We start from the raw sequence: 24,281 nt of genomic DNA, 5'->3' as shown, positions 1-24,281 counted from the left end.
AATATCTGCATTATATGTATATTTATAATGGCTGCTTCTCTATCAGAGCTATGCCGTGATGCTATTATTAGATACAGGCTTCAGAAAATTATACCCAAGCAGATTTCAAACAAATATCTTGCCTCTTCCTGCACACAGACCCGAGCCTGGCTGATATTTCTACAGCACTGATGGGCAGGGATTTGGAAATGTGAAAAAAGACAGGAAATTTGTTACACTGATGAGTTAGAATTAATTACCGACAAGATTATTATTGATTACAGATATGTTTTCAGGTTTATTTTTTTGCATCGATTATGAAGTTGTTAGATAGAACATGTGGCAGATATTATTATAGTGATGGCAATGTTGCAGAGAGAAACAAGATTGTAACAAGAGACCCTGAAAAATACAGAAACAAAACATATCATACATCCAGATTGTTGCAGGTTGTCATATCTTATAGAGGTTTGTTCTGAATATAATTAAATTTATACTCAAAGTCCCTATCTCTGACAGAGCTGTGCTGTGATGAGGTACAGGCTTCAGAGCAGATTTCAAACAAATATCTTGCCTCTTCCTGCATACAGACCCGAGCCTGGCTGAGCACTGATGTGAAGCGATTTGGAACTGCATGTAAAACAAGAAGGAAATTTGTTACACTGATGAGAAGAAAATTAAACTTGTTAGAATTGATTATTGAGAATTATTGATTATAGATATATGTCCCAATCTCTGACAGAGCTGTGCTGTGATGAGGTACAGGCTTCAGAGCAGATTTCAAACAAATATCTTGCCTCTTCCTGCATACAGACCCGAGCCTGGCTGAGCACTGATGTGAAGGGTTTTGGAAATGTGAAACAAGACAGGAAATTTGTTACACTGATGAGAAGAAAATTAAACTTGTTAGAATTGATTACTGACTTATTGATTACAGATATGTTTTCAATTAAATTTATACTCAATGTCCCTATCTCTGACAGAGTTATGCTGTGATGCTGTTATTAGGTACAGGCTTCAGAGCAGATTTCAAACAAATATCTTGCCTCTTCCTACATACAGACCCGAGCCTGGCTGAGCACTGATGAGTAGGGATTTGGAACTGCATGCAAAACAAGACAGGAAATTTGTTACACTGATGAGAAGAGCTACTGACAAGAAAAATTATTATTAATTATAGATAAGTTGTTAGAGCATATAATCATAGAACATGTGGCAGGGCAATGAGATTGTAACAAGAGAGTACCTGAAAAATACAGAAACATAAAAACAATAAAACATCTCATACATCCAGATTGTTGCAGGTTGTCATATCTTATAGAGGTTTATACTCAATGTCCCTGTCTCTGACAGAGCTGTGCTGTGATGTTATTATTAGGTACAGGCTTCGGAAAATTATACCCAAGCAGATTTCAACTATGCCTGTTCCTGCATACAGACCCCCCGAGCCTGGCTGATATTTCTACAGCACTGATGGGCAGGGATGGAACTGCATGTGAAACAACACAGAGAAGAGCCTATTAAGAATTAAACTTGTTAGTGACTTATTGATTACAAATATGTTTTCAATTAAGTTTATACTCAATGTCCCTATCTCTGACAGAGCTGTGCTGTGATGAGGTACAGGCTTCAGAAAATTATACCCAAGCAGATTTCAAAATTTTATGTACCACTGCAGGTATCATGCCTCTTCCTGCACACAGACCCGAGCCTGGCTGATATTTCTACAGCACTGATGGGCATTTGGAACTGTATGTAACACAAGACAGGAAGAGCCTATTAAAAATTAAACTTGTTAGAATTGATTACTGACAAGAATAATTATTAATTGTTGATTACAGATATTACTCAATGTTCTTATCTCTGACAGAGCTATGCTCTGATTCTGTTATTAGGTACAGGCTTCAGAAAATTATACCCAAGCAGATTTCAAACAAATATCTTGCCTGTTCCTACACACAGACCCCCGAGCCTGGCTGATATTTTCCACAGCACTGATGAGCAGGGATGGAACTGTATGTAAAACAAGACAGGAGAAGAGCCTATTTGAAAATTAAATGTTAGAATTGATTAGATTACAGATATGTTTTCAGGTTTATTTTTTTTGCATCGATTATGAAGTTGTTAACATAGAACATGTGGCAGATATTATTATAGTGATGGCAATGTTTGAAGAGAGAAACAAGATTGTAACAAGAGAGCCTGAAAAATACAGAAAATAAAACATCTCATACATCCAGATTGTTGCAGGTTGTCATATCTTATAGAGGTTTGTTCTGAATATTTTATTGATTATGACTAATGTATTGAAGAAACACAGCAACATGTTAGATGGGGTAGGTGCAGTAATAATACATACTCAATGTCTCTGACAGAGCTATGCTGTGATGGGTATAGGCTTCAAAAAATTATGCCCAAGCAGATATCTTGCCTGTTCCTACACACAGACCCGAGCCTGGAAAATATTTCTACAGCACTGATGGGCAGGGATTTGGAACTGCATGTGAAACAAGACAGGAGAAAAGCCTATTAAAAATTAAACTTGTTAGAATTGATTACTGACAAGAATAATTATTAATTATTGATTACAGATATTACTCAATGTCCCTATCTCTGACAGAGCTGTGCTGTGATGGGTACAGGCTTCAGAAAATTATACTCAAGCAGATTTCACAAATATTATGCCTGTTCCTGCATACAGACCCAAGCCTGGCTGCAGCACTGCTGGGCAGGGATTTGGAACTGCATGTGAAAAAAGACAGGAAATTTGTTACACTCTGACAGAGCTGTGCTGTGATTAGGTACAGGCTTCAGAAAATTATACCCAAGCAGATTTCAAACAAATGTCTTGCCTCTTACTGCATACAGACCCGAGCCTGGCTGATATTTCTACAGCACTGATGATGGGTAGGGATTTGGAACTGCATGAGACAGGAAATTTGTTACACTGATGAGAAGAACCTATTAAAAATTAAACTTGTTAGAATTGATTACTGACAAGAATAATTATTAATTATTACTCAATGTTCCTATCTCTGACAGAGCTATGCTGTGATGGGTACAGGCTTCAGAAAATTATACCCATGCTGATTTCATACAGGTGATATGCACTGATGAGCAGGGATTTGCATGTGAAACAAGACAGGAAATTTGTTACACTGATGAGAAGAGAATTAAACTTGTTAGAATTGATTACTGACAATATTGATTACAGATTTTATACTCAATGTCCCTATCTCTGACAGAGCTGTGCTGTGATTAGGTACTGGCTTCAGAAAATTATACCCAAGCAGATTTCAAACAAATGTCTTGCCTCTTCCTACATACAGACCCGAGCCTGGCTCATATTTCTACAGCACTGATGGGGCAGGGATTTGGAACTGCATGTGAAACAAGACAGGAAGAGCCTATTAAAAATTAAACTTGTTAGAATTGATTACTGACTTATTGATTACAGATTTTATACTCAATGTCCCTATCCTCTGACAGAGCTATGCTGTGATGAGGTACAGGCTTCAAAAAATTATACCCAAGCAGATTTCAACTATGCCTCTTCCTACATACAGACCCGAGCCCGGCTACAGCACTGCTATGCAGGGATTTGGAACTGCATAAGACAGGAAATGTGTTACACTGATGAGAAGAGCCTATTGAAAATTAAACTTGTTAGAAATGATTACTGAATTATTAATTACAGATATTACTCATTGTCCCTATCTCTGACAGAGCTGTGCTGTGATTAGGTACAGGCTTCAAAACAGATTTCAAACAAATATCTTGCCTCTTCCTGCACACAGACCCGAGCCTGGCTGATATTTCTACAGCACTGATGGGCAGGGATTTGGAACTGCATAAGACAGGAAATTTGTTACACTGATGAGAAGAGAATTAAATTACACTTGCAGCAAATATTTATTTACCTTGATTGCTGTCTCTGCTGAAATAATCAGGGCTGCCTGCTGCGGATTGTTTCCCAACTGCCAAATTCCTGTGCCTGAAATCACACTGAGAGGCTGGACAAAACTCTCCCACAATTGCATATATCATGCAAATTATTCTGCCCCAGTGCCTCAACAATACAATCATAAGTGCAAACTCTAAATTTTTGCCTTATAAAATACATGACAAGCTCATTCAAATATATATAGTTGGAATTTGATACAAACTCTGGATTGAAATCTTCACCACTGTACAAATTCCCATTATCAGTTGTAACAAATTCAATCTTCTTATATTTAGATATCTTGTTAATAATTTTATTTGAATATTTATAATGTCTCCAATTTAAACTCTGAGATGCAATCATGGGCATCCTATACTCAAAACAATGCTCATAGCAATTGTTGAACCAATAATTGTCAAACAATTTCAACCTTAAATTATAATGGCACCTGTCTGTATAAAAATTAACAAACAATCCAACAATTCTCTTGTACTTGTTGTATACAAGCCTTTCAAACTCACTGATAAAGTTGAGATACAGGCATTGGAATGGCCTGTCACTGGCAAGCACCCACTGCATTTCAGTTTCATTCTGCACAGCAAACAGGTCATACTCGGACAGGCCAAAGAATCTAAGCTTTAAATCATCAACAAGTGACTTAGATTTTATGTATTTTGAAATACATCTTCTCTCAAAAAATCCTGTGTCAAGATTATCCATGCAATTAGATATGATACACACTGCCTTCTATAAGTTAATTGCTTGCTGCTGCTGCTGCCTTGTATTCCTCAGAAACTGCTTATGTGCTCAAAACTTGTTGTACCTGTTAAACAAAAATAAATATTAGAATTTTGTTATGTTTATTATATAAAATTTCTTGGGGTTCAAATCAAAATTCTATGCTTAATAAAAAAATATCAGTTGGGTTCAGCAGTGTGTTTTGTATATTTAGTGTGTGTGTGTGTGTATGTGTGTTAATATTTTTTGGCTTTGGTATTTATATAAAATTTCTTGGGGTTCAAATCAAAACTCTATACTTAATAAAAAATATCAGTTGGGTTCAACAATGTGCTTTGTATATGTATGTGTGTATATGTATGTGTGTATATGTGTATAAGTGTATGTATGTGTGTGTGTGTATCTTGGCTTAGTTTTAAGTGTATCCAAAAAAAATATCAAGAGGGGCATATTTTTAACAAATTTATGGACAACAATCTGACAGAAGTGCCTTTTGTAAGTGTGGACAAATCAATCTGAGGGGGCTCATCATTTCACAGGAACTTCCCGAGGGCATTTTTACAAAAATCTTGGATTAGACGGGGTTCCACACTTGAGCAAAAAGCTCATATGGGCATGTTGAGCTTGTTTTAAGTGTAGCCAAATCTGCCTGAGAGGGGCTCATCATTTCTCGAGTTTATCCTATATACTTTTACACTACTCAAACTATTGTTTGGTAGACTGTTAGGACTTTACTCTTTTAGCTGTTAGGGTGTACTTTTACACTTTAAATACATATAGCTTGAACTTATTGGAAATGCTGCACTACCATTACAAGGCGTTCAAAATTATGAAAGAATGAGAAAACCGAAGTGTTTTATACAGCTTACGAAACCGGTTTTCTGACCTGATTCTGTGAAAGAAGATAACAGAACGTTGTCCAGAACTTGCACAAAACTCGGGGATCTCACATTAAATCTATTCCAATCCAACGTAACAGCTTAACCTACATAATGCATTTAACATTTGCGAGCTTTATGAACTGTGTTCAAGTTTCAAAAACATAAAAGAGAAAAATCTTGTTGAAAACAGGTCAGAAACAACTCGTTTCAACCTTGTACAAGGGCAAAGTGAAACTATAATGAACGACTGATTTGTAATACAAATTCCGATGTGCGTACATTTGAATAGCACCAGTGAAATTCGAAAATAATCTCAGAGGAACGATAGTAGATCATTTTGTGCAATATCGATTTAATGCCAGAATATAATCTATATCAAGGTATTTCATGCTCTAGTAATAATCACAAAACTGTAATATCTGCATTATGCGTAATTTAATATAACATTCTCTTCTGATTTTACAATTGCAAAGAATTATGAACTTCGTTTGTAAGGAAAAAAGCGTGCTGCGTTGTAAAGGTTGAGACGTTGAAGCGATATTCTCACAGAAATTATATCGGAAGGTACTTCCTCAACATATAAATAAATCATACATTCAACATCACTCTTGCATATTGCAAACGTTTTACTTTTGATGCATTAAGCAACAAGCATTTAAATATAAGACCTACCTTTCAGTTTTTTTCCGACGTTTCCTTCTTCCAACATTTACTGGATTCGTTATTCTCTGGTAACTTGGTTTAACTTTCACAATTTCGAAGCACTTGCATTGATCATATCGTTAGAAAGCACAGAGTGAAATATCGGCAACAGTGTTGGCTAAAATCTGCACCACGGAGTATATTGTGACGAAACGCCAATTCAAAACTTTTAATGATAAGCACTAATCTCTGAAGGTACGAAATGTTTTCATTTTTTCACATAGTATTTCAGATGCTTGTGGGAAGAAAATGTGATATTTGTTTCACCACGAAATCTTCCTATACTAGTAATAAAAGAAACAAATGACCTGGTATTGACAAAACTACCACCTCAGCGCCATCTGTACGTAGAAGTTTGAACATGACGGAGACCTTTTATTTTGTGTTATTTACTTATATACCTTCAATCGTAACAAAATTATAAGGCTCACATTTTTTAATGAATAAAACAATCTTTTATATCGGAAAATTCCTTCCTTACCGAATCTATATTAGTTGTACTATTATATTTCCAAATTTGGGCCTATGCTTTAACATGGCTTTAGAACCCCCTTAAATACCATTGTCCAGTTAATGCATGTCACGTTTGAATGATTTCTATATCTAAGTTATGAGATATACAGAATTAGTAGCCCAGAAGCACAACATAGGAAAATAATTACAAGTTCCTGAAATTCCAGCACGTAAATCATTCCGTTAAGAATGAAAATTGGTCCGTGTATTATATGTGGTAATAAGTATTTTTATTTCGTATTCTCCCTATTATGCGTTGGTTTTCTGACATTTTGGGAAAATCGCGATTGTATCTTGTGTAAACTCTACAGAGATTACTTCGTTCGTAAATCAATGTGTTTTACCCCCTCCATCTCAGTTGTTTGATATTTAGCGTTGCTATTTTTATTTTTCCACTTTTAAGTTAATCCCGACGATGCTATGAAAAATTGATGACACAAATAAAGCTCTAACCGGGATTCAAAACCAGGACCCCTGCATTAACTGAACAATGGCATTTATCCTTGTAGAACATTTTTATGCACTTAAATAAAAATAATAATACGATCTTACGAGATACGTCCAAATTATTAGCAGAAAATGAAACAGGGATGGAAGGGTGGGGCGAGTGGATCATTGTGCTACCCAAAGTGTTCTAAAGGGGGCTCGAGCCATCTTGCAACATTTCCCAAATTGTCTCTTTCTCTTCATAACAATTGCTGCAAAGTTTAAAGTGGGTGGCAATCTGCAGGATACACATACTTACTATTAGCAACTGTTTCTGGTTCCGTCACTGAATGTCTAGTAATATATAGGGATCGGCTGTAATTTTTTCCCTTGAGTACCATATTCAATCTTAAGATGTAGACAATTGTAATTTATAAACGTAGAAAATTCCATTCATCTGTCTATGGACTCATAAAACGAAAGAAAAATGCATTCAGCTTCTCTGCAATTGATATAAGTGAAGTACCCATTTGATGCCAAAAATGCCAGGGAAACAAAATACAGGATATGAATGTGTTCTTTCAGATAATATGAATAAAATATAAAACGTATTATTAAAAACTACTGATGGAACATTAGCGCTATTCATCTAACGAAACCATTACAAATCGGCTGGGGGCTTGTATGTATGAAATATACTGGAATAAAATATTTATACATATAGCCAGTACTTGTTTTCCAAACTTAAAATGTGATGTAATATATTAACATGACTTTCATCACATAGTTTTATTCTTATGAGTCCACCTGGGTTCAGTCTCTGGGTTTTCAGCCTGTGTATAGGACTGGTGGCAACCCACCATCCTGAGAAAATTGGGGACCTACAAGTGAGTAGCGTAACCCAGTCTGGGAAATATATAACAGCTGAGGGTTCGATGTGCTGACACCACGTCATCCCATTACTGGTTGAAAATCTCCACACATCTAGGTAGGGTTGTGGAAGGTAGACTGGCAGTCAGGAGATGGGCCAAGGTCCTTCCAGGGTTGTAGAGCAGTGGATCTCAAACTTTTTCAGTCGGGGACCCACCTTGAAGGATATTACACTTCATGGGATCCATAATATGGGAAGCAGCGGAATTACTTTCTAGGGGTGTGTACCCAGTGTATAATCATATATTTGATAACATCGAAGTCCTCTTTTACAACAACACGGCATAAATTTAAATTGTTAAAACAATATATCTAAGTAATTTAATGTAATAGGTTTCTAAGACCAAGTAAACAAAGTTTCGAGCCCAACTTTCAAACCCAGCAAATGTCTCATCAGAACACAAGAGTGAGTCGCACCCTATAGGTTCAGAAACGATGCTGTAGAACCATGGGTTACGTTATGCTGTACATAAAAGTAAATGTTTTGGAAAATTTTACACTACAGTTATTTTCTTTCATAACTTATATTCAGTGTTCTGTAGATGAAATAATATTATGGAAAATACATGATAGAAACTAGTTCAGTGTCATCTGCCATGAGATAATAGATTAAAATAATAGCTATGAGTGACACAGCTCATTGGGGAATTTATCAAACAGAATAATTTTTGGAATTATATTGTAATTGTTTCTAATTCTATCAGTCTATTTCTCTGTAAGAACTACTATGATGATGATAATGAATAGTTATGGAAAATTAAATAAGAAAAGGCCACGTCTAACACAAATTAACCTAGAATGTCTGTATAGCACCCACCTCATCTCGAAGTTGCATGAAAGTAATTTCAACCCATTTCTAAAAACGTGTGGATGTTTGTAAGATATATTATTAACTAATAACTTATGCTTATTCATGTAGTATATGTCAAACATCCCTAATTTGTAATCTAGAATGGGACTGGGAATATGTCATACAGGCGAATCTTGTTCGAAGTTACTTACTGGAACCACTCCACATATTGACTGCAATTTCATCATATGGCATTACATATTTCATAGTTACACAAAAATCTGGACTCGAAATACGAATGTCTTAGAATACAAAACCAATGCAGTCATGATGTCAGGATCAACAATCATACTCAATGAAATTAATTTTATATACACCACTGAAAGATCCTATTACTTATCCTGCACATGCTTGTATTTTATACATGCATATATTTAATACAGTATTGAACATGATGCAATTCATATATTCAGCATAAATATTGCAGGAATGAATTTTAGCGTTGAAGGAGTTAACTGACAAACAAGAAATTCCCAAATTTCAAGCTGATGAAAAATAAACCAAGAGGTGACTTATGCCACTCTCTATGTGGACGTTTTAATGTCTTCTTAACTTTCTAACATGCTGCACCAATCCCCTGATGTGGATTACAAGCTTGCATTTGAAAACGTTCTCCAGGGAGTCTTTACATCCCTTTTTCAACTTTAAGGAAAGGGTTTGAGAAAAATAGGATTCTTCCTCGTATACTTTGAAGGGTACAAAATTGCCATACATTTCGATGCACCCTAAAATTTTATCTCGTTCATTCATCCATTCATTTAAAACATCTTGCTTGTTATTCCGAATGTTAATTATATTGTTAAAATTAAATATACATGGGATGTAGAATAAAAGACTGAAATAAGTCTTAAAAATCCAAGATCAATTAATTTCCACTGTATTCAATGCTACCGCAATACTGTTAATGAAAGTTCATAAAATAAAGAATTTACAACTCACTTTGGTGACATGTTCCTTTTCTCGTAGAATTCTCAGAAACATTCCCGAAGACAATAACAATTTCACAGTAAATGCACTACACTTTATTTGTTCTTAATGATTCTACAGAAAAGTAAAACGTTATATATTATTGCTAATAACAAATGAAAGGGATAATAAACAAACACATTGTTATACATGTAAATGTATTTATTGAAACATAGTCAATTAGTATATTTTTCTTAACATATGACAATGCATTGAAGTACTCCAGACTTCTTTATAAAAATATAAGACTTTAAACAGAACAGTCTTAACCGTACAAGACCATGAAGTAGCAGAATTCCCCTTACAAAAATGCACTGGGGGACTTGTGGATTCAACCAATAATAAGGTTGCCGCCATTAATTATGTCCAGTCAGAAGCTATTGATCCAGAGCAGCTTATAACATCTGAAAAGGATAGACTAGGTTCGAAACCCAATTCCTACACAAAGCCTAACACCAATCTACAAATAGGATGCTGCACGATGACTAAATTAGTCATCCCTGACTTAAATAATTCCAAAATGAAAAGGATAACTGACCAGAATGTCCGTCGACACCAGTATACCCAGTTGAACTCTGTGCTGATAATAGAAGCACCGGAAGCCAGTCAAGAAAAACATTCTTACCTAAGAAGGAAGGCGGAAGGGTTAGCTGTAGTGGAACCACTTCACAGTAAGCGTGGTAAACGGCAAAATGAAATCCTGTTCCAGGCATTAACAGGACTGAAAAATATCAACGAGCATCACACAAAGTCGAAATATTACTGGAACCGCATGAAATGATGAAATGTGATGATTCTAAGTATATCCTGGAATGTTTGACCAGTGCTCAAGATGAATGGAATTATTACATTAGAAGCAAAATCCATAGTAGTGAATCTGTGGATTATAGGAACCGTATGGGAATATTTATATTAAAAATTCCATCCATGACATATGAGTTTGCGCTAATCAATTTCGAACGCCAAGGCAAGGACTATCCGGAAGAAATTACATAAATTCAGCTCAGCCACAGACAAAATTATTGCTAAGCTATTCCACTGCTACAGCATGCCTTACTTGGTAACTAATGTAGAGAAAAATGTAGCCACTCTGGACGATCCATGGAATCACAAAGAAAATGGTAAAGTGAACCTGGATAATCTGAAAAATCCCAATTGGTCACCAAACCGAAGGAAGGGATTACTCCAGACATGGAAACCAGTGGCCAACTAGTATTGTTCAAAGTTAATGGTTCCAATTGTTCCAGTTTGATGTCCTATCGTTAAATATGATTCTTCGTTGATTATAAAAGTTAAGAAGATGAAAAGAAGAAAATGATGCATTATATATATATATAAAAAAGCTTTTTTTCTTGTTCATATACAAAACTTTCCTTATAAAATGTTGGGATGCACCATGACAGGTACCTCTCTATAAGTTCGACTTTAATGTCATAGGTAAAACAAGGATTCTCCTATTGAACGTTACTTTATCTCTTTCTAAGAATCAGGACGTTCCTATACAACGACCTCTTTCCGAAATGGACATTTTCTGGATTTTGTTGGAAACGCAGATAAATTATATTTTGTTAATTTAATAAAAGTGCAAATGTTCAAGAATATAATGATTTCAGAACATTGCTAGAAATTAAAGATTAATAATTATCTCTTACTTACAAATTATGGAAAGCCAGAAAGGCAGAGGACTAAATTATCAGCATAGAAACCCTCAGACAGTTGAAGACTACTTAGCTACCATATCAACAAGCATAAGGCGACCCAGGTTCTTTACCCAGGAGTACACACTTCTTACCGCTAATGAGATTTTTAGTATTTCCTGAGGATCAAGCAACGTCAATAAGATGTACACAAACCTCGTTCTTGGAATGGCGGTATTACATGAGCTGACGATATCCAGATCAGATTAAAAAATACAGCAAAACTATCATAGTAAATAATCAGATAATATCAACACAATCTTTTCGAAGACAGAACAGATAAATTCCGACCTGTATCGCTGGCAACGGACTAGATGTTACCTCAGTCTTTCTAAAGAGTTCGCTATAGAATGTAACGATGCCTGAGGTGTCCAAGGAGCCGGACACGGGTACCTGACACAGTCCAGAGCCTAGAAGAAGTGCCAGACTAAGGAACCGGTTCCCTACCGGGAACCACCACCAGCGGACCGAGGACGCCAGCCGGAGGAAGAGGAGGAACCGCCCGAAAGGTTGTCCTGATGCCAGAACTTAACGTATCCTGGGAAGGTAGCAAGCAGCGGCGAGAAGAAGAAAAAAAAATAATTTGAAAGTAAATAAAAAAATAAATGAAAAATCTGGATGTAACAAGCAGGGTTCGAATGTATAAAACAAAAGTGTCTTAAACAACTTGTTTAAAATATATGTCTTTGTTTTTTCACAAAAGTTTAAGACATTTAAAACAAAGTGTTTTAAACATGTTTCTTTCAGACTTGTTTAAATCACATTTTGATACTTGATGTTTGATAGTTTGGGATTATTTGCGTGTTTTGTAACTATATCTACCATTCATTGCGTGTCATTCTGTTTACTGGATATAGAAATCTGTTCAGTGGATGAAAATTTATATTGAATTAACAAAGAAACTTATCGTGATGAATAAACTTGGCGTGGGTCACGTTTGAAACACAAGGTGTTTTTTTACAGGTGTTTAAAATATTTTTTTTAAAAATTGAATACTACACGGATGAAAGTTACATATTTCAAGGTATCCAAAACCAAAGTATTAGACTACAGAGCATTTGAAAATATTTAGCAAAACATAACATAAAACTACTAGAATTTTCAAAACGCATAAACAAAAGTACAATTGTTATATTTCATCTATAGAACTATAAAAGAGTTCTGAACTAGTTATCCTTATATATGTCATTGAAATGGTTTTAACAACGTTATCACTATCTATTTCACAGTATTCGAATTATAGCTGTTTATGCGATACAGAACATAATTGTTATTTTTGTAGTTCTTATCCAGACATAATAATTCGCTATTTCCTCTCAGATTATATGATTTCACCTTAAGGCATATCATTCGAAGGAGTTTTGGTACGATATATTTTCCCTCCAAGATTCCTTCCATATAAGATAAAATTCGTTTTTCAGCTCTGACATCAAGTCTGTCTATTTCTAGGTGATTCAGTAGGTTATCATACTCATAATAGTATTTGAATAGCTTGAATTTGTAATATATAAATGTGATAAATCTGTTTTGTATTTTTTCTATTGATTGTTTCATCTTAGCACTACATGCGTAATACCAAATCGGAATGTTGTATTCCACTATAGGTCTGACAAAAGTTGTAAACATTAAAATTAGAAATTGTAAGTTGTTTGAACAACTCCATTTTTTATAATAAAGTTGCATTGCTTTCTTGCTTTATTTATGATGTGATTAATATAGTCTTCAAATTTTAAGCGTCTGTCCAAAATAATGCCCAGATCTTTCATGGATTTCACATGTTTGATGATATTATTACTGATAAAATAATTAAAAATTTTGAAGTTTTCTTTCCTAGAGAATGCTAGCACAGATGATTTTAATGAATTTATAGTCAATTGGTTTGCATTAACCCAATCATAAACTGAGTTAATATCATCCTGAAGTTTCTCATGAGAAATATTATCATCGATTTGTAAATATAATTTAATGTCGTCGGCGTATGCAAGATATTTTGCATGTTTTATGACATATTCAATATCATTCAAAAATATATTGAAAAGTAAGGGCCCTAAGGGCGACCCTTGAGGAACACCATTGACACATTTCCAGGGATGGAGAAACTAGACTTAAATTTTACTCTGAAAGTTTGCTGAGACAAGAAACTCTTAAACCAGGAACAGTACAAAGGAACACAACCATAGTTTGCCAGTTTAGTTAACAGAATTGAATGGTTGACACTGCCGAAAGCTTTGGAGAGGTCTAAGTAGATTACATCTGTTTGTTTACTATTGGCAAAAGACTGAGTAAGGTCTGAGAGCAGTATTGATAAATTAGTATTAGTAGATCTTCCAGAAACAAAACCATGCTGAGATGAACTTAAAATAAATTTCATGTTAAAAGACAAAGAGTTAAAAATTAACTGTTCAAATATCTTGCTAAAAATATTACAGATTGAGATTGGTCTAAAATTACAAATACTGTAATCACCCTTGCTCTTTGGAATAGGTACAATCGTACTCTCTTTCCACATTTTGGGAAAGATCCCTGTCTTTAGCGATTTATTATATATGTTACTTAATAGTGGTGCAAGGATAGAGCTACAACCTTTGAATATATAATTGGGAATTTGGTGTATACCAGAGTTGCCATTAGGTTTATGTTTCTTGAAAACTTTCATAATATCATTGCCACTAATGTTAGGTGGCACTTATGGTAAATGATGCCATTCACATGGATCTACAGAAGCATTGGTAGGTTTTTTAAAATTAGTACTAAAATATTGGCAGAAAGCATCAGCAATTACATTTTCTTCAAGCTTTTCACCATTGAGGCCCAGAACATAAGGAACCTCATTTCTCTTAGAACTAATATTTTTCCAAAACATCTTTCTGTCAGTAATAACAATAGTTCAGATAATTAAAGTAATTTTCCTTAGCTTGCCTAATTTCGAATTTAACCTCCTTTCTTAGGGACACATATCTCAGATAACAGGATAACTTGTTGGTATACTTGAACTTATTATAGTATTTTCTCTTCTTATTGAGCAAACATTTAATTTTACGAGTTATCCATGGTGACTGCTGAGGATAAGACCTTCAGACTTTAAGACCTTACTCAAGCGTTTACTTTATAATAGAAACACAATCTATCCTTGGATGATTAACAGATTCCTTATTAACCATTTTTTTAGAAATTATGACTTCTTGTCATTATGTTTAAAACTTGTTATTTGTATAAAATATGTTTTTTTCGTAAACATTTTCAACAATAAATTCAGGCTCGACCAGGACACGAACCCGGGTACAATGTTTTTCGGTTTATGTTTAAAACACTGTTTAAACATTTAGAAAAATGTTTAAAACAAAAAAAAAATGTTTCTTGAAAAAAAAAATACCAATCCTGGTAACAAGCATATCAAAATTTCGAGTCGCTTGGGATAAACACACACACACACGAAATACAACATACTAAATAATAAAACATTATGTGAATCTTGTGTTTGAGCATAATGTTATGTATAATTCTATAGCTCAGAGGAAAAAGACAAAGTGTTTAACAGTCTGTTGTTGATCAGATAGTTAGTTTCGGGTTCCTCAGGCGCCATGTTGTATGCATGTTGAAAGTTATTAAACCTCCTTTTGTGTTTTTATGTACATAAATATTTTATTTACGTGTATCTAAGCATTCCACAATCTCTCCGGAACGTTTCAATGACCCTAAACAAAAACAAAATATTTATTTTATTATTTTCCATAAGCTTAACTCCTGAGGAAACATAATTGTAGCAGAGGGCACACCAACAAGAAACACGAATAAAAAAATCCCTAAATAAACACCGCTGGACATTAGCAGAGTTTCTCTGGAGACAGAAACTTAACCAAAAGAACTAAATAAGCATATTATAAACAAATTATTCCTAAAATATATAATATCTATCCTAGTGTATTTATTTCCCAGTTTTAATTAACCTTCTATATAATAACTTTATTATTATTACTATTATTATTTAATCTCTACACTATGTGAATATCTCACGTTTAAGTTTTTAATCTATATTAACCCTTCACTAACCTATTTAATTATAAATATATTTTCATATTTGTTCTGGTACTATATCATCTATTTCCCACAGAAATAACTAACATATAATAATTAATTATACCCACTACCCGGTCATCATAGTTTAATATTATTATAATACCATACAACATAAAATCATATCCAATGTATTTATAAATTTATTTCAGAGTAAAAAAAAACAGCAATAATCCATTGCGACCATCCCTCAGTCATTTCATAGCTTTCCCACTAAAACCTGGCGGCTGCGTTGGTATGTGCGGACGTGGCACCTTGGTTGGGAGTCATCTTTGCTCCCGCGGAAGAATTTTTTGTTGGCATTTCTAACCACTGCATGTGTCAGCGGGAGGCTTTTGATACCCTCAAGCATCAAAGGAAACACCTTGTAAAAATACATTAAACAAAAACTAAAAAAAACTACTAGCCAGAAATTATAGTACTTTGCCTAGTTCAGGTTCTTGAACACAGAGCGAGTACAGAGCTTCCGGCTGGACGTGCCGAATCGCATCCCAACCCACCTAACCTTTTCCACAGCACTTCATCCCCTTCTAATATACGCTCGCCACGCCCATACGTCATCTGAACCATTGTTCTGCACCACAGAATATTTATAGAAAATGGATAACTCAACACTAAAATATTATTAAAATCAATAAGACGCATAATAACAACAACACTCTATAAATATTCATTTTTATTAAGATCTTGTTATAATATATTAAGAATAATAAATTCTAGCACAAGGCCTGTTCTGGACACCAGAATGGGTCAACAATTTGTAGTATTTGTATCAGCTTTTTATTATTTATTATATGGGTTCTCTTATATATGTATTTGGATATTGTAATTGTTAAATAAATAAATATAAAAATAAAAAGGAAGGGGAACGGACCAAATTCAAACAAGCGACGTCCTGGTTTATTTAAAGGCACCACGAAACAAGCACATATCCTCGAATGTATGCTGGAGGAGGCGGGCTTACATCGGACGTTCCCACTTTTTTCTATCATTTTTTTATGCCAGAAAGGTTTCCCAGCATTTGTTTCTTTCGGAATAGGTTTCTCACTACCTTATTGGAGTGATCTAACAGGCAAAGTTCGCATGCACAATGATGCTAGATTATGAACTTCCCCCACACATTATGTATAGCGTTTTCCATTTTTGCTCCTCCCTTCAAATAAATGGACAGACCTCACAAGGTACTTTGGATTCCAATTATATTGACACTGACTAATCTCTTTTAATATATTTATGTCCATTTCTTATGTTCTTTTTATAATTTTCAATTCTTAATATTACGCTTGTATTTATGTTTATGTTGCGTGGGGTTCATTTTGTTCAACATGATCTGCCAATATCGCTATACATGGAAATTGATATTAATAATCCTTTGCGCAACAGCCCGTAAAGGGCCTGGGCATACCTACCGACTGCCGGTCTCCCTCCCACACTTTCCTTCGTCACCTCTAAGCGTGGAGATCATCAACCAATAGTGGAATAGTCGGGGGGTCAGCCCGACGTATCCCCAGCCGTTATAGTAGGTCGTCTCGACCGGATTACGCTCACTCATTCGGAGCTCCCCAATTTCTTTACGATGGTGGGTTGCCACCGGCCCTATACGTAGGCCGAAAAAATTCCAAAGAGAGCCGGATTCGAACCTACGCCGTCCCGCAGCGAACGATCTCAAGACGAGTGAACGCCTTAACCCGCTCGACTACGGAGGAGGACATTGATATTATACCTGAAAATATTATGCAAAATACAGATAATATGAGATGCTTTCAGATTTCCTTCTTTAAATAGAAAGCAGGTCAATTAAAAAAAAATGAAAAAGCAATGTATTTGTTTTTGACTAAAAAAATCAACGGAACCAAAATGTTCAACTAACTTTTTATAAGGTGTTTGTGTTAAAAAATATATATAAAACTTTCTCATAGCATGCAGAAAATTAGGAACTTTTTTTGCATCTAAAAAATTAGAATAACTTACTGTGGTAACAAGGCAGTAAGATGTCGAGAGGTTCATGATTTGAAGCACGTTTATTGAATTCTAATTTCTCGTGAAGGTATTTCCCATTTGAATTCATGTATTGATATTTGATCATTTCAGGGAAGAAGTTGGACTAATGCTCACGGTTCTCAAATTTTTTGTTACAATTCATATTGCACCATCTGCACAACTGCTTCTTCCATCATCATCACTGGGTGGAGTCGATCAGGAAGGAAATCTTCTGAGTCTGCTTCAGGATGTCGCAAGTAGATACTTTTGCGAAGACAGGTGTTTAGTTGTGATTCAGGACACATATGGTGTTCCCTCTTGCAAATTGCAATTAAATATACCAGTAATTTTTATGACCTCGCTATCTGGTTCACGAACACACGAATTTATTCTACAATCACTTAATCTGAGGTGCAAGAACTTCATAATTGCCTCCAGCAACTTCTCAAAACTTTTAGGCCAATTTCATTCAATCGCCAAGGTATCCACACAAAGACCTAACATGCGATTTCTCGTTGTATCCAAAGATACTGATAGTGTGCTGAATGTAGACAGAAGATTTCTCAAATTCTTTCCGCAGACTGTGTTCGCAAAATCATCCAGCAACGAATCAACGTACGAAATTTTAACGTTCGATGTTGGTGATCATTTAAGACCAGCAGATCTCTACACTATCGACAAGTGGGAACTAAATACTTTCGTTACAAAATCTAACCTATACCGTGACAAATTCGAAAACCTTAAAGGAATATCGTTGATATCGTGCCTAATGGAATACAGTCCTTATACGATAATGTTAAGCACGAATTCATTCGAAGGTTTAGATTTCAGGATTGTAAGTGAGATTTCTCGCAAGTTCAACTTTACCATTCGTCTGGAGGTTGTAGATGAGGGATTCGGAGGAGTTCTTGAGAACGGAACTGTGACAGGTATCGTTGGGTTAGTAAGTAAGGAAAAGTTCAATTTTGCCTTGCCCGGGGTTTACATGAGGTTTGCAATCTACGGAAGGATGGGAGGTAGCACTAACTACCTGCAATCAGGAGTCACGTTTCTTACACCAAAACCAAAACTGAAGTCATCGATATGGAGAGTCTTCCGTACTTTTGAGAACTCCATGTGGTACCTTATCGTGATGTTATGTTTGTTCGGATCTGTGACAATGTATATATTATCTCTTGTCCATAGAAGTATTTCACGCCGTAAGCTGAGTAATCCTTTCTGTAATTACAGCTACTCATTGCTTTACTCTGTTGGAATACTAGTGAATTTGCCTCCCAGTTTATCAACTTATACTTTTTTAAGGTGGGTCCAAACTTGGTTTTCCTTCACAGCCTTGCTGCTAGTTACAGGCTACGGGACCAATCTAGTCGCCTCACTTACAGTTCCAAATTTTGAAAATCCCATTGAAACGGTCCAACAATTTGCCGATTCCAACTTATTGTGGGGTGTTGACGATATCGGCTGGATCAATCTTTTTACTAACGCCATGAACACTGTTTTGGTGATCATAAAGGATAGATTTTATCTTTCCGGCGACCATGATGAACTTGACAGGCTTTCCTTCGCTGGAAACATAGCAGTACTTGCTGAGAAGTTACCTTCTGGACATATCTGTGCTGTTGATTTCTTGAGCGAACGTACGTTGAGGTCGCTCTACCTGATGAAGGAACTTGCTTTGTCAGCATACAATCACTTTGTTCTCGAAAGGTTATCTCCTCTAGCGAATAATTTTGATAAAGTGATTACAGCATTGGATGAAGCTGGGATAATAGGCTTTTGGGAGGAAACGGTAGCTCATGAATTCACACCTAAGAAACTAAAGTTGCCTCTTTCCTACAAGACAGAAGGACACTCAGAACGCCGACCGATTGAGCTGAAGAATTTGGCCGGTGCTTTTGTTGTTCTGGGAACTGGTATAGGATTGTCCTTCATAATGTTTGTGTTAGAAACTTTGAGCTCTAGAAAGAAGCTTAGTAAGAAAAGGGCATTAATTCTAGAACGGGAACATATAAATCAAAGGAAGCCACATGTGACACCTCAAGATGAAATCAGGAGGCGCAATGTATCATATCTAAACAGTAACATAGATGCAGCATGAAGTATGTTATGGATATTTAGCATTTTGTGAGAATGTTCGTACATGCGTAATGATTATGCTTCTGATTTTTTTAAAAAAGAATGAATATTTATGGCCAATATTTAAAATTACATCGAGGAAATAAAGAAAATGTCGTCTATTTCTAATTCTGCAGGGTGTATCGGAAGTCCCTTACCACCCTTTGTAAAATCCGCAATGATGTATTTTCATGGAATTTGATATGGGCGATACATAATAGGCCTAGGGGATACCTTATGGAGTATGTCATCCGGACGGCCATTTTGGTTCCGCTATCTTCAACTCAACTCTTTTATTTAAAATGATAGGTGGGTCATGTGATACAGGACCATTGGCTAGAATTTCGTCACGATGTCAAATATGAAAACAGACTTCATGTAACTTCATTTGGTTAAAAGGTATTGGCAACTGAAAGTGATGTTTGCCTGTTAGAGAATGTGCTCCAAACGTTGTCCGTATTGGGCAATGCACGTGTGCAGACGCTTCTCCCAATATCTGTGGACACCGAGAAAGGTATCTGGTGAAATTAGCTCAAAGGTAGCAAAGATACGTTGTTCCAGATGGCGAAGATCACGAATTTTGACACCATACACCATAGCCTTAACGTGTTCCCAAAGGTAGAAGTCCATTAGCGTTAGGTCTGGTGATTGGGAAAGCCATTCAACGGGCCCACGTCGACCAATCGATGCCCCAGGAAATTGTTCATCCAGGTACTGACGCACCTGAAAGCCATAATCGGGTTGAAAAAAAACTGGAAAATGTATCATCTTCTTACATCCGAGCTGGCAATATCTGTTCCTGTAGCATCCCCAGGTATCGTTCCGCATTTAAATTTCCTTCTATGAAAAATAACCAATTATCCGTGTTCCCCATATGCCTGCCCACACCATAACCTTCTCTGCAGCAGTCATTTTGGAGGGATTTTTTCATGCGGGATTGCCAAGCGACCAATAGCGCATGTTTTGCATATTCACCTCTCCATTTACCTAGAAGTTCTCTTCATCGGAATGCAGTATCTGTATAGCGGCGTTTGAATTTAGCTGTACTTGCGTGATAGCCCACTTGAAATACTGCACGCGGCCATCTGGATCGTCCTCGGAGAGGTGTTGCTGCATTTGCACCTTATACGGATGCCACTTGTGCCTCTGTAGCACCATGTACCCTGAACTGTGACTCATAGCAGATTGCATTGCTATACGACGTGTGCTTCGCTGCGGTGACGTCGAGAAAGAGACCAATGCTGCCGTAGCTGTTGCTCAATCCGTGACTATACGCGGTCGTCCACTACGCAGTCTGTCCGTCTCCTCGAATTTGGTTAATAACTGTGCCACTGCAATATGTGACACATTGTGATGTTCTTGATTAAGCAGGTTGAAATCGGCAGCCATGGCACGGGCACTTGTCCCACCACACAGTTTGACGATCTGAAAGCGTTTTTCAGTTTCTAACGGCATGTTTCAACACCTGCAATAAACAGGTAAACATCAAATTCAGTTGACAAAAACATTTCACAAAATGAAGTTACATAAAATCTGATTTCAGATTTGACATCCTGACGAAATTCTAGCCTAGGGCCATGTATCACATGACCCACCTATCATTTTTTTTAAAAAAAGTTGAATTCAAGATGGCGGAACGAAGATGGCGGCCGTTCTTGTGACATGCTCCACAAGGTGTCCCCATAGGCCTATTTTGTATCGCCCATATCAAAATTCCATGAAAATGCATCACTGCGGATTTTACAAGGGGTTGTAAGGGAATTCTGATACACCCTGTAGTTTCTATAAGGTACATTTTACTTTTACACCTCACCGACTCGGTAACCGAGCCGTTAAATGGCCTACTTTCGGTCTCGCCACCAAAGTTTCGAGGTTCGAATCCCGGCCTGGGCTGAGTTGTTCGATGTGGCCCTTCAAAATTTCATATATTTATCATTGTCGCAATTATCCAAAGTGGCGGTAAATATAAACAATTCAAGTGCCTTCATATATTTAATTGCTACTTGAATATCACGATATCTACTTTCAGTTATATATGTAACGTTTAACAAAAATTAATTATAAAAATGGGATTTCTGAAAATGTTTGCAAAAATGGAATAAAATTGGAACTATGTTCTGTTGTAATATCGAAAACTAACGTCAAACTGATGTTTGCAACATATAATTAATTAAGTATAATGATTTTCCATTCCATTAGAAAAATTTATGTAAAAATTGTATTGAGTGATGAAGTGAGTGTTTGTCTATCTTATATTTTCTTACAATGAAATATTTTATTATCTCGGATTGATACGTTAGTGGAGGTGACGTGCCAAGAGTTTCAAGTTTAGATTAAATGATTGCAAGCCTAGTTTATAAGTTTATAATAATTGAGCTCCATATATATGTATATAAGTATATAATTTGGATTACGTTTATATAATCAAATACATATCTGACATATACTTTGTAGACAATGAAAACAACAAAAGAAGCAATATTTATTTAAGTAAGCTATTATTTACATTCTTTACATCACATTGTAAAATACACACAAGTGAATTTATTTGTTTTGCTAAACAGATAATAAATAAAATGAAATACGTTATGTGGTAACACTTTACTATACCTGAGACAGATTTCTTCAAATTTACAGGAGAAAGTACTTATGCAAATCATTTTCTGTAGCGTTTTTGATGTTCGGGAATGTAGTTTTGATCCATTTAAATGCGAATGCATGTGGTTTTCTACGTAAATCTATTTCCGACGCGCTATTGCTGCTGCCGCCATTTGCTTTCTGCATGAGAGCACAATGTTCCATGTGTTTGATGACGTAAACACCGTAGTCAGTGTTTCAACCCACGCCGTCTTTTCGCTATAATATGATGTGCCGTTGTCCGCATATGCTAAATTGAATGAAGGGAGTGCTAATGGAACCTAACCTAACAGGCCTAACCTAACCTAGTAGGCATACCTCGTCCCCGTGATGGTTCGTGGAGCTATCTTGAATTTTTGGTCTAACGTCAATGGTTTAATAATTACTCTTTATGTCGAAAATTGAACTTTATTCGTAAAAAAATATCGTGAAGTGTTTTTTTATTTTTAAATTTAGGTATGTTTCGGTGAACCAGGATACAACACTGCATGCACACTCCAAATCGCCAAAATACTGGCACAACGCGCGATGAACAGGTAAGCTATCGCAATATTGTGTGGAAATAAAGAAGAACAGTAAGTACTCGTAAATGTAAGAAATATGCATTATTTTCGTTAGAAATTCATTACTTCACCTAAATAAATGTTCCCGAATGCAGAATAGTACGTTAGCAATGTAAAAAAGTGTGAAATAAATCATTGACAGGTGTCTCAGGTATAGTAAAGTAGTACCCGTTATGTTTATTTTTAAAAAAATACCATAACATGCTTAATATACCTAGCAATTGTATTTACACATGCAAACCATATTGTTAAGATGCACATTAATTACGTTACAAAATGTGCACTTTTGAATGTGCTATGCATTTAGCTATTTTACACAGGATAAAGAAAATTCACAGAACGCTATTTGGAACATTAAAGGACGGAAATAATGGATTTTAGTCCAACATTGTAAAGACTAAATGTTTGAAGTTGATTCTTGGTAAACTAATGTCAAAGATTGCACATGATACACAAATATATTAATTTGAATTGGCCTGAATAAACCCACAACACGTGAGAGAGAGGAAAATCTTAAAATTTGCCCTTATGACATAAAGCAATTAGCACAGTGGCAGCGATTTTGTTCCAAAACTGGGGGAACAAAGTGCATAAAATGGGGTGGGGGGCAAGGATCGTATATTTCCCATGGTGTAAAAGGTTTAGAATAGTGCGAGAGCAAAAGAGGCAACTGCCCCTCCCCTTAATCGCAGCCACTGGCAATGGATGATATTCGACTTGACGTCACCACGCAGTGCACTTTGGGAAGAAATAGCATGAAGTGAGGAGAAGCCTTTTTACAACGAGCAATTGCTGATTTTAATATTCCTGGAAATTCGCGATACACATTGCAAAGCATTAAACAACAATAAAACCTCTCAATCATTATGTAACATTCTTCAACTAACTGGTCTACGAAACAAAAATAATATTAGGAATAATTATGGGAAAATGCTTGATCTGGTAGTAACAAATCTGAGCCACATAAAATTGTCCAGAGAGGAACCTCTGTCCGTTCCTGAGATAAGCATCACCCTACCTTATATTTGAAAGTAAATCATGTACGTTGTAAAACAAAAAAATCGGAACCAAACGGGAAATGCTACAATTTTAGGAAAGCGGATTTCAACAGTATGTATAAAAAATTTACTTCGATAGATTGGGAAAAAAATTAAATTGTGTTCAGACGTTAATGTTGCAGTTGAAAAATTTTATCAGATCGTCACGTCCGTGTTCGATGATTGCATTCCTCTTTCAACCCTCTCCTCCCGCCACTACCCTTGTTGGTTCACGCGACAGATTATAAGG

The sequence above is a fragment of the Lepisma saccharinum genome, chromosome 22 (genome assembly GCF_977018435.1).
Source record: "Lepisma saccharinum chromosome 22, izLepSacc3.1, whole genome shotgun sequence".
NCBI lineage: Eukaryota > Metazoa > Arthropoda > Insecta > Zygentoma > Lepismatidae > Lepisma > Lepisma saccharinum.
This window is presented reverse-complemented; position numbering follows the sequence as displayed.